The sequence below is a fragment of the Microtus oregoni genome, unplaced genomic scaffold (genome assembly GCF_018167655.1).
Source record: "Microtus oregoni isolate MIOR12 unplaced genomic scaffold, Mior012 000008F_ref0000371, whole genome shotgun sequence".
In the NCBI taxonomy this organism is placed as follows: domain Eukaryota; kingdom Metazoa; phylum Chordata; class Mammalia; order Rodentia; family Cricetidae; genus Microtus; species Microtus oregoni.
Genome location: NW_024543067.1, coordinates 47,928,663 through 47,939,825, shown reverse-complemented (window position 1 = coordinate 47,939,825; position 11,163 = coordinate 47,928,663). Strand labels below are relative to the sequence as shown.

The following is an 11,163-nucleotide window of genomic DNA, read 5'->3' as shown; positions in this document are numbered from 1 at the left end:
CCTGGTGTGCTTGGGGACTTGCCAGCACCTGTGAGGCGATAAGAATAGACAGACAGACTTGAGTTTATGACCCAAAGCTCTGAGCAGTCCTAGGGTTACAGGCCAGGCACTCACACCTCCCACTGAGGGTCCCAGACCACATCTCCAGCACGCTCAGACTGATCTCAGATCGCAGGCCAGCTAACCTTGTGTTCTGGGTATGCAGTGAGCAGCATGTTCTGCTCCTGGTGGAAAACCTTCGGCTGAAAGCCTAGCCATTAGTCCTGGTGCCTACTCTTCCCAAGGGCTGTGATCCACTTCTGGGACTGTACCACGTGACAGAAGGTGACAAAGCCAGTTCTCGGCTATGAGAGTATTCTGTTCTTCCAAGGCTCCAAGTAGGAACTGTGCTCTGCCGCTGCCTCTGCTGCGAGCAGCTGGCCTGCAGAAACTCAAGGACTCCCAGAAGGAAGTGTTTCTTCAGTGGAGTTGAGAGACTCTTGCAAACATGCCTGGTAATAGATAGCATCTCGTTAATCCAGGTCTCTGGTTAGAGGCCAACTGGAGTTTTATCTCTTTCTTCAGTGATGCTTAAAGTGCCAGGGTATTTTAGCTGTAGGGCAAACAGAGCCCCCACCCCAGGTGGAGTGGTAGGTAGGTTTCTGTAGCTGCCTGTCCACACAGGCAATGCAGTCAGATTAAGTGAAGAAGATGGTCGCAGTGGAAGAAGGTTTCTTCACCTTATCTGTCTCGCTTGAGGGGGCACAATAGGATCGGTTTTCCTCATTTGTCGGTGAAGCCAAGGGTTTGGAAATCGATTCTGGCGACCCTACCGAACATCGTGTCATCTTCAGTTCCCTGTAGAGCACACCAGTCCACACCATCTCTCCCTGGTGTGGGGGTAGCCAGTCCTAACTGGAGTCCCTGCAACGCCTCATTCCTTCCACACATGAGCCTCCCTGAGCCTTCCAAAGGTTCTTGTGGTCCTCGGTGTTGAGTTCAGACCCCTTCCCATCCTTCCAGCCTATGTTATCCACTCCTCCATCTCCCATCCAGGAAAGCAGCCATGTATGCCTTTCCATTCCCTGCATACCATGCCCCCAGCCCTACACGCTACTTCCTTTGCAGTGACGTCTTTCTCCCAAGGATTCCTCCTTCCGCCATCACATCCACAACTTTCAACTTTCCTTTGCACGTATTAATTCCTACTTTTCCTCATATTCTGCTGCCTTTGGCTCTTCTCTGACCCCTTGGCTACGTCTCGAATACATACTGTCCTCCGTCTGTAACACCTTTGTGATGGCCAGCAGCCCATGGACCTCACAGCCTATCCATGTCATCTTTTTTTTACCATACCCGATGTGTTCCTGGATTATCCAGGGTTCGCCGCGTGGGAAGACCGCACCCATTTTTCAAAACAGCTACAAACTCCCCTCTGTGCTCGGCTCCAGGTTTAGCCTGCAGCACTGCCTTCATTGCACACCTGGGACCCTCCTTGGATTCGTTCTCTCTACGCCTTTTTTTCCTGACGTGTCTACCACCATCTCCTTTCTTGCTCACTTATGAGTTCAGCCTCAGGTTCCTTCCCGAGATGGTAAATTCTATTTCACTTAGAACTCGGGTCCCCAGAGACATTGGGAATGATGAAAAATTGCCCGCTTGACTATTTAAAGTCATCGGGAGTCCTGGCATGCCCCCTAGAGGTGACGATAGTAAAATGCTTTTATAACCCATCTGTTCTGCCAACCATTACCAGCGTTGCAATAATAGTCAAGACCTTATTTGCTTAGGTAATATATAAAGAAACAACATACTTGAACTTAGGGGACACTATGAAAGCAGTCCTAAGAGGAAAGTTCATCGCACTAAGTGCCCACTTAAAGAAAACAGAGAAAGCACATATTGGAGACTTAACAGCCCACCTGAAAGCTCTTGAAAAAAAAGAAGCAGACTCACCTAGGAGGAGTAGGAGACTGGAAATAATCAAACTGCGGGCTGAAATCAACAAAATAGAAACACAGAAAACAATCCAAAGAATCAATAAAACAAAAAGCTGTTTCCTGGAGAAAATCAACAAGATTGATAAACCCCTATCCAAACTAATCAAACGGCAGAGAGAGAATACACAAATTAATAAGATCAGAAATGAAAAGGGGGACATAACCACAGACACAGAGGAAATTCAGAGAATCATCAGATCTTACTACAAAAGCCTGTATAACACAAAACTGGAAAATGTAATAATAGTCAAGACCATGAATGCCCGCGTTCACAGACGAAATCCCCAGAGTCACCTCACAGATGAAACCCCCAGAGTAACCCTGAGATGGGATGTGTCTTGACAACAGTTGTTCAGAAGTCCGGGACACAACCCAGCCTCCCTGTGTTGCTGCCAATCATAAGCGACCTCCTTAACTTAGAAGTTCCCAGTCTCTCTACAGACTGCCAGTATTCCCTTCAGCCCTCCTTTCTGATGGGAGAGCCCGTGGTAAGCATGCATGGAGGGCCCACAGACTTCCAGATGATCTTGAAGAGAAGCAGTGGTAGAGGTACTGACCCACAAGCTGCCCCTGGCCCACTCCTGGCATCCTTAACCCACCCCACTGTAGATTCAAAGAGGGTCAGCTAATGCAATCTCCTGTGGAAAACCCCAGCACCTGGGGCGGACCCTTCCTTTCTCACAGGGATGGAGAAACGTGACTTTCATCGTGCGAGCTTCTTTTACAGCCAGCAAAACGGAAGTCTGAGGCAACCAATGAAGTCTGGGCTCGTTTTCAAGGGAACATTCAGAAACTCTCCTCCTGGGTCTCTTTCCTAGAAACAGGCACAGTGAAATACTATAGCAAAACTATTTGTGTCAGATATCATTCTCTGATAGAACACCTAGAACATTCTATCTAAATTTAGTAATTGTATAAAATCAGAAGCATCCGCCACAGACATTTGTGTAGCACTCACACGGCAAAATGAGTGACATTGTCAAGGTTTGTAAGTCAGATAGATGCATCTCTAGCCCACTTCTGCTGGGTCTAAAGTAAGATAGACCTATTTCACCATCGGGACTCTGGGAGATGTTCGGGTTTGAAAGGTGAAGGGAGCCACGGCACCAAGGAAAAAACATGGCCCTGCCCAGTGCTATTAGGACTCAGCATGACAGGGAAACCCACAGTCCTGCCTGGGGTGCCGAGAAGAAAATACCCGCCCACCCGGCGCCTGTGGCACTGGGAGCCCAGCACGATTACAGTGAGCAAATAGATGGGAGAGAGAGAGAATGACCCATGTCTTATGGACAGAGGCAGATCTGAAGAGAGAGAGAGAATGGCCCATGTCTTATAGACAGAGGCAGATCTGAAGAGAGAGAGAGAATGGTCCATGTCTTATGGACAGAGGCAGATCTGAAGAGAGAGAGAGAATGGCCCATGTCTTATGGACAGAGGCAGATCTGAAGAGAGAGAGAGAATGGTCCATGTCTTATGGACAGAGGCAGAGCTGAAGAGGTGAAAGCCATGAGGAGCAGGCTGATGTAGGTGGCTTGATTGTTATCCATGGTAATGTCTGGGCCTGGGCTGCTGCCAGGGTCCCTGTCTGGGTTTATGTTCTAGAAAAGTCATTCACACATACAGTGGGTTCTAGAACAGTCATTAGCACATGCAGTGGGTTCTAGTACAGCAATGTTATAAACTATACCAGACATAAAGATGAATCGAAACCCAGTAACAGTGGTGACTACAATGCCTATCCACACGGGGCAGGACGATCAGGCAGAAACTGATGAATTGAAAACAGCACAGAATGACATATATATCAAACACTTATTTATTCAAAAGGATAAAGTTGGCAAGCCTTTAGCCAAAAAAAGAAAAGAAAAGATGGATCCATAATAAAAAAGAAGAAGAAGAAGAAGAAGAAGAAGAAGAAGAAGAAGAAGAAGAAGAAGAGCCCATTGTTAGGCTGTGCAATCTCAGTGGTCAGCCCTAAAAACACACAGATATGAGTAACACTAAATGGGCTGAGAAAGGGGTGTGTGTGTGTGTGTGTGTGTGTGTGTGTGTGTGTTTGTGTGTGTGTGTGTGTAAAATCATAATAAAGAAGAAAAGGTCATGAATTTGAGAGGGAGTAAGAAGGAAGCTGGAAGGAGGAGAGGAGGGAGCAGAAATGATTTAAATGTAACACTCATGCATGACACTCTCAAATAAATAAATTAATTAAAAATTTCAATACTAGGGAACCCTGATTGCTCTTCGGGCTGGGGGGGGGCTTAATTGGGGGAGGGGGAGGGAAATGGGAGGCGGTGGCGGGGAAGAGACAGAAATCTTTAATAAATAAATAAAAATTAAAATAAATTAATTAATTAATTAAAATAAAAATAAAAAAATAAAAACCTTTCAACAACCTAAAAAAAATTTCAGTATTATTCTTCAAAGAAACAGAAAAGGGAAATCCTAAAATTCATATGGAGTCACAAAGGCCTCAGGGTACCCAGAATATTCTCAGACAAAAAGAATAAGGTTAGAAGCATCATGTTATCTTTCAGAGCCATCATTTGTGTTTTTAATACATAGATCAAATAGTGGAATACAACAGAAGGTACAGAAATAGAGTCATGTGGCAATTATCACCTGGTTTTTAACAAAGAAACCAAAGACAAACTCTTCAACAATAGTCCTGGGAAAACACTAGATATACATATGTAAAGGGATGAAGCTAGATCCCTCACACCCTGTACAAAAGGCAATTCAAAATGGCCTTAATGTAAGACTTAAACTCCAAAACTGTTAGGGAAAAGTGCACAAGACAAAGCCAAGGATCTTCTAAAAGGTCTCCAGGGAGAACAAGTTGGCTCAGTAGGCAAAAGCTCTTGCCACGGAAGCCTGACATCCTACACATGATTTCCAGAAGCTACAGAAAGGTGGAAAGAGAGAACCAACTTAATAAAGTTGTCCTCTGCTCTCCACACACTTGCAATCTCTCTCTCTCTCTCTCTCTCTCTCTCTCTCTCTCTCTCACACACACACACACACACACACACACACACATACACACACACAGAGTTCATTTCTGAAGTTCTTCCCTCCCTTCACTGAAATGCTGTTATTTCTTCTTTATACTCCTGCAGTGCATATAAGTTGTAGGGTTTTATTAAGAAATCTTCTAAAGAACTGTCAAGATGGCTCAGTGGCTAAAGCCCTCGCCCCAGAGCCCACATAATGACAGTGATCACGGTGGGCCACCTGTAACTGCAGCCGCAGAAAGTTGAAATGAGACTCTTCAGAGCAAGTGGGCTCTCAAGACTAGCCAGATCAGCGACATCTGGGGAGGAGAGGGAGTCACCAGAAGCCCTTGCTTCAATGAATAAGGTGGGAGAGTGATTGACGGTAATTCCCAGTATCATCTCCTGGCGTCCATGCACACATGCATACACATGTGTGTCTAACATATGCCAACATGCAGACACACACACACACACACACACACACACACACCACATGAAAATAAACAAAGAAAACCATACCTTTGTGATTCCATGGGTATCCCAGGGGTTGTATTCATGGCAGAGAGAGCATTCATGACTCAGCACTGCTTCCTCCTCTCCTCTCAGCTTCCCAGTGTTCACCCTGTGCAGAGAAAGATGCCTTCCCTTCAAGAAGAAAAACGGCTGGCTTGATTTCCTAAAGCATTTTACAACATCACTGGATACTAGACACCCATAGCAAAAAGTACAGAACTGAGTGAAAATAATTGAACTGCCAGCCGCCAGTGCCTCCAGTGCCGCCAGTGCTCATGATCCAGCTATATCATCACTCTTGAGCACAAACCTGAAGAACCCTGTGTCACACTACAGAGATACCTGCTCATCCATGTTCATTGCTGCTCTACTCACAATTGCTAGAAAATGGAAACAGCTTAGATGGTCACCAACCAATAAGTACATAATGAAAATATAGTATATTTCTACAACGGAATAATGCTGTCATTACAAAAAAAAATTACGGCGTGTGCAGATAAACGGATAGAGCTGGAGATGCTGGAAACCTCCGAGCAAGGTAACCCAAACCCAGAAAGACAAACATGGCATGTTTTCTAATATGTGGATATTAGCTGTCAATATTCATATATGTGTGTTTCACTTAGAATACCCATAGAGATCAGAATCCAGTAAGGGGCCATGGGGGTGCTTTCAATGAAGGGAAGATATAATACAGTGCTATAAAGACTTAAAAGGGATAATGGAGTAGAATAGGTTGAATTGCATCCGTGTTGCTGCACTAAAACACTGATCAAACTCAGTTTGAAGAATAAAGGGTTTATGTCAGTTAACAGTTCCACATGGCAGATCCACATTGAGAAATAAGAGCAGGAACTCCCAGCAGGAGCCAAGAGGCGGGAACTGAGGTAGACACCATGGCGGAACACTGTTTACTAGCTTGCTCTCCATGGCTTGTTCAGTTTGCTTTCATATACAATCCAGGACCACAGTCCAAGGGTGGCGCTGCACACAGGGGGCTGGCTGGGCCTCCAGCATCACTCATTAATCACAGACTTAACTACCCCCCTTCTAAGACAACTTCAGCTTGACTAAAGTTTGACAAAAAACAAACAAACAAACAAAAACAAAAACTGATATATAGAAAGGGACAAACACTAAAGACTTATCTAATAAAGTCATCCAAAAACCTACCTACTAATGTAGAAGTTCACACACACACACACACACTCACACTCACACACAGTGACAACAGTGCCCCTAATAGATACTACAGGTTAACAAATAAAAAGCCCAGTACCAGGAATGGGTTACTTCCTCTTTTGGCCAGTGAGGTTCCATTGACCCCAGATATTGAAGATGACTGCCAACGCAATGGTTACCCTCTGGAACTTGACAGTAAGGCCGTATTGCTGAAGACATCACATAGTTGAGTCATAGAATACGACTGGAAGCTTCGTCCATTATTGGCTAGCATTCACGGTTGGAAAATGCTGTCCGTGGTACTGGGGAAGAAAAGTAATCATCACTCTTACCAAGCTCTGAACCTGCAAGCTACAATAATGAATGGCCTGTCTAGACACACCCAATAGTGGCATGAACATCACAGGAATAACCAACGACCTCCTGATCATATTAAGGCCTCCTATGCAAGTTATTACCCATACCTAGCACTAATATCAGGGCCAAGACTCTATGGTTAGACATAAGACCCAGGAGATAACCTACTATGATTATTCTACTAAACGGGCCTTGTATTGAACAAATTTCTAATGACTTACCATCATATCCATAGATTAATGTATCTCTCAACCCTTACCAGAGAAGCTCTGTCTGCAGTAGATGGGGATTAACACAGAAACAGAAAACTGGATAAAGTGCCGAGAGTAAGAAACTGCAGGATGCTCAGCCCTAAGTGGGACATCTGTATCACATCCAAGACAGCTTTAATTTACGACTTTATAAGATCAGGTGGTAACCTAGAATGCAGGATTGTTGACTGAGACAAAGAAAAACCTTTATAAAGCCGACCACATGACCCTTCCAAGGCTCAGGGGTCATTAAGGAAGAAGAGGTTGGAAGACTGTAAAAGCCAGAGGTGGTCCATGACCACAAGGAAACAGTGTCCCCTGGACACAACAGGGCAGCTGAACAAATGACCTCACAGTGCTTGTGACAGCAACCACAAGACCTGTGCAATCTCCAGACAGACAAGATCCCAATATGGAAGTGGAAAGCTAGCATGCAATGCCAGCCATGGAAAGGGCTAGAGGAGGGGTGAAAAGGATAAAAAATATGGTTGGTGGAGGAAGGTCATTCGCTAATTAATAAAGAAACTGCTTGGCCTCATAGGTTAAAACATAGATGAGTGGAGTAAACAGAACAGAATGCTAAGAGGAAGAGGAAGTGAGCTCAGACTCTATAGCCCTCCTCTCTGGGGCAGATGCGATGAAGCTCCTACCAAGGATGGATGTAGGCTAGAATCTTCCCGGTAAGCGCACCTTGGGGTGCTACACACATTAATAGAAATAAGTAATCAAGATGTAAGAATTAGCCAGTAAGAAGCTAGAGCTAATGGGCCAAGCAGTGCTTAAATGAATACAATTTGTGTGTCGTTATTTTGGGACATAAGCTAGCCAGGCGGCCAGGAGCTGGGTGGCAGGAACGCAGCCCGCAGCTCCCCCACAACATATGGTGGACACTATTTTCAAAGAGCTAATAACTTTTCTAGAAGATTGTATCCTGATAAAAAGGGAGGCAGTGTCATGTGTTAGGGTTTATAAAGATTTTTTTCCCTGCCTCGGTTGTCACTCTTGCAATCAAGATTGACACCTGGTCCTAGAAAGTCTTTAAGTAAAACTGTCTCGCTTTCAATTAAAAACAAAATTAAACATTTTAAAGGTAAGGATATTGTCCAAAATAGTTTGCACCTCTTTGCCCCAAATCCATGAAGTCACCTGCTTCTGCTCTGTGAATCATGGTAGTCCGGGATCGGGGAGGCAGCATGAATAAAAGAGTCTATGAGCATCAGAGATCAAAGTATGTTGACTGTGATTCTCTGTGAGTCTCCTACAAACTGGAGACCCACGGCTACAATTGATTTTATCCACTGCGGAAAACAAACTTTGAGTGTACTTGTGACCAAAGTATACAAAAGTCAATTAACACAAAAAAGAAACACAGTGGGATACATCTAATACAAATACAAACAAGTTCATATTTGTATAAGATACACTCGGATGCAGCTTGAGTTTTTTCTACCTAATGTACTCTGGAAAGTAGTTCCTAAAAATCTTTTTAATTCTTTTTTATAGCTGTATTGCATTCAGCTATAAGATCACACTGCAACTTGTTTGATTATACCTCGTGTTATGAATATACGAGTGCATTTACTCCTGCGCTCATGCCAGTGTGAAAATTGTTTATAAAGGAAATCTTCAAGGGTCCTACTGTGTCAGAGATTATATGACTTCCAAATTTTGACGGATATTGCTAAATTGCCCTGTGGTATCCTGTCAACATTAATGTAAAAGGTTTCTTCTATGTCCCCACAGTGGTGTCCACAGAGGAGTTATCAATTCTTTTTTTCATTCTGATAGGTGAGAACTGATCGTGTGCGTGTGTGTGTGTGTGTGTGTGTAATTATGGGGTATGTACATGTTTGTTCATGTGCACTCCTGTGCACGACGTCAGAGGAAAGCTTCAGAAGAGCCCTCCATACCATTCCTCTGCACTCAGAGATCAGGTTTTACAGCTGGTTAGCAAGCCCAGCAATCCTCCACACTGAGGCCAGGTTAGAAGCACGTGAGCCACCACAGCCGGCTTGTTTTGTGGGTTCCAGACTCTGGTCCTCATACTTTCACGGGATCTTCTTGTCATCCAGCCATCTCTCCAAGCTTCCTCAAGTATGTTTCAAATGTTTCAACTTGCACTGTTCCTACAGTATAGGGTTTGAGCCTCGCTTGAGTATATATAGGGACCTTTTGTACTTGATGTCCTGGAAATGATATGTTCACAAATTTCTATCCATTCTTCTTTGGGGTTTTTAGTATTTTGCAGGGCAGTGCCTATGAGTTCTTAACTCAAACTGGCTTTTCTGTAATGTGGGTTACAAGTCCTTTCTATTTTATTATATTTTTAAATCATATTTTTGCAATTCAGAGAAAGCGAGAGTGTTTGGTGTGTGTATATGAACTAGATGTAGACATCTCTGCACACCGGTGGAGGCCAGAAGAGGCTGTGTGGTGTCTTCCTCTTCTCCACCGTGCCCCTTTGAGACAGGGTCTCTCACCTGAACCTGGAGTATACATACTGTTTTTCCACCAATATGGTGCTCAGCAAGCCCCAAGGATCTTCCTACATCTGGCCCCCCATCCCTCCCCAGTGCTGGGGTCACCGGAACGCTTGGCCACAGCTGGTTTTTCACGGGTCCAAACTCACGCCTCCATTTATATAGTAAGCGTTCCACCCCACTGAGCCGTCTCCCTGTCCCCACAGACTCTTTTTTTACATTATTTAATTTACTTATTTTCTCTAGCTTTGCGATTTCTGAATCAGAGTCACAGTTAGAAGCATAACACTCCCTTGACGGTTATACAGCTTTTCTCTCAAATTTCTTCACTCAAGTATCCATCTACTGGTTACATTGATTTAAAAATAAATAAATAGAATTTTGTGCCAAACTTGAGGGGAGCCTGGCGTCTGGGCTGGCAAAGAAGTGGCCACCACAGCCATGGTGGTTCATCCTAGACCTGCATCATCTTTGTGTCCCACAGCATGAGCATCAATAAGAATGGAGACCTGTCCTGGTTTCTGCTCCGGAAGGAGTTCAAATCCTTCCAAAGAGAACCACAGCCTTCTCCGTGGGAGGTAAACAGAACCCGGTAAACAGGTGGGGAAACCTGGATCTCTGTTCCTGAGGAAAGCGGGCTGGTAAAGAACAGAATTCACGTAGTTCTCAGTGGAGACCTCAAGGGACCACCACAAGGGACTCATTTTTTTGTCAAAAGTCCGGACAGTGCCTTAAAACTTACTGAACAACCGGAATTATCAAATAAAGTAGACAAGGTTTGGACAGCCAGAGGCAGTTCTGTTCACGAGGGAGCCATGAATCAGCCAGAGCACCTCAAACTGTTTGCAATCACGACAAGGATCATGCAGGAATCTGAAAGTGGCATGGTTTTTCCAGAAATTGATTTGGGAAGATATAAACATCTCCCAGAATGCACAGGTGTCCTTTCTGAGGTCCAGGAGGAAAGGGGCATTAAGTATATAAACTTGAAGTCCAGGAGAAGCCTAATGGAAGCTGACTTCAAGTTGTTCTGTTTTCCTCCTAACATCGCAGTTTTGACAAGGCCCTGGGCCTGCGGTCCGCTGCAGATCTACGGAGCAATTATTTCTTTAGGGAGGGGTAGCTGGGAGTGCTTGCTTCATAATGCTGGGAATGGAACCTGGGGCCTGGTGTATGCTGGGCAAATGCTATGCTGTTGAGCCCCAACCCAGCCCCCGTATGATTCTAAATAATGTTTTTATTTCCCATTCACCTAACTAGATTGTATTAAATATTCTTTAAGGAAAAAAACAAGAATAAATAAACAAACCTTTCACTCATTTGGAGTTGTTTGTTACTTTTTCTCTCAAGGAGGAGGAGTCCTGTTTCGTCTTCCTCTGCCATCGCCCTCCTAAATAACATCCCTTTC

At 44.4% G+C, this 11,163-nt stretch overlaps 1 pseudogene; it reads left to right on the top strand.

Moving 5' to 3' along the window:
* Positions 1-2,945: 2,945 nt before the first annotated feature.
* On the top strand, positions 2,946-10,773 carry LOC121451371 (annotated as a pseudogene).
* Positions 10,774-11,163: the final 390 nt, after the last annotated feature.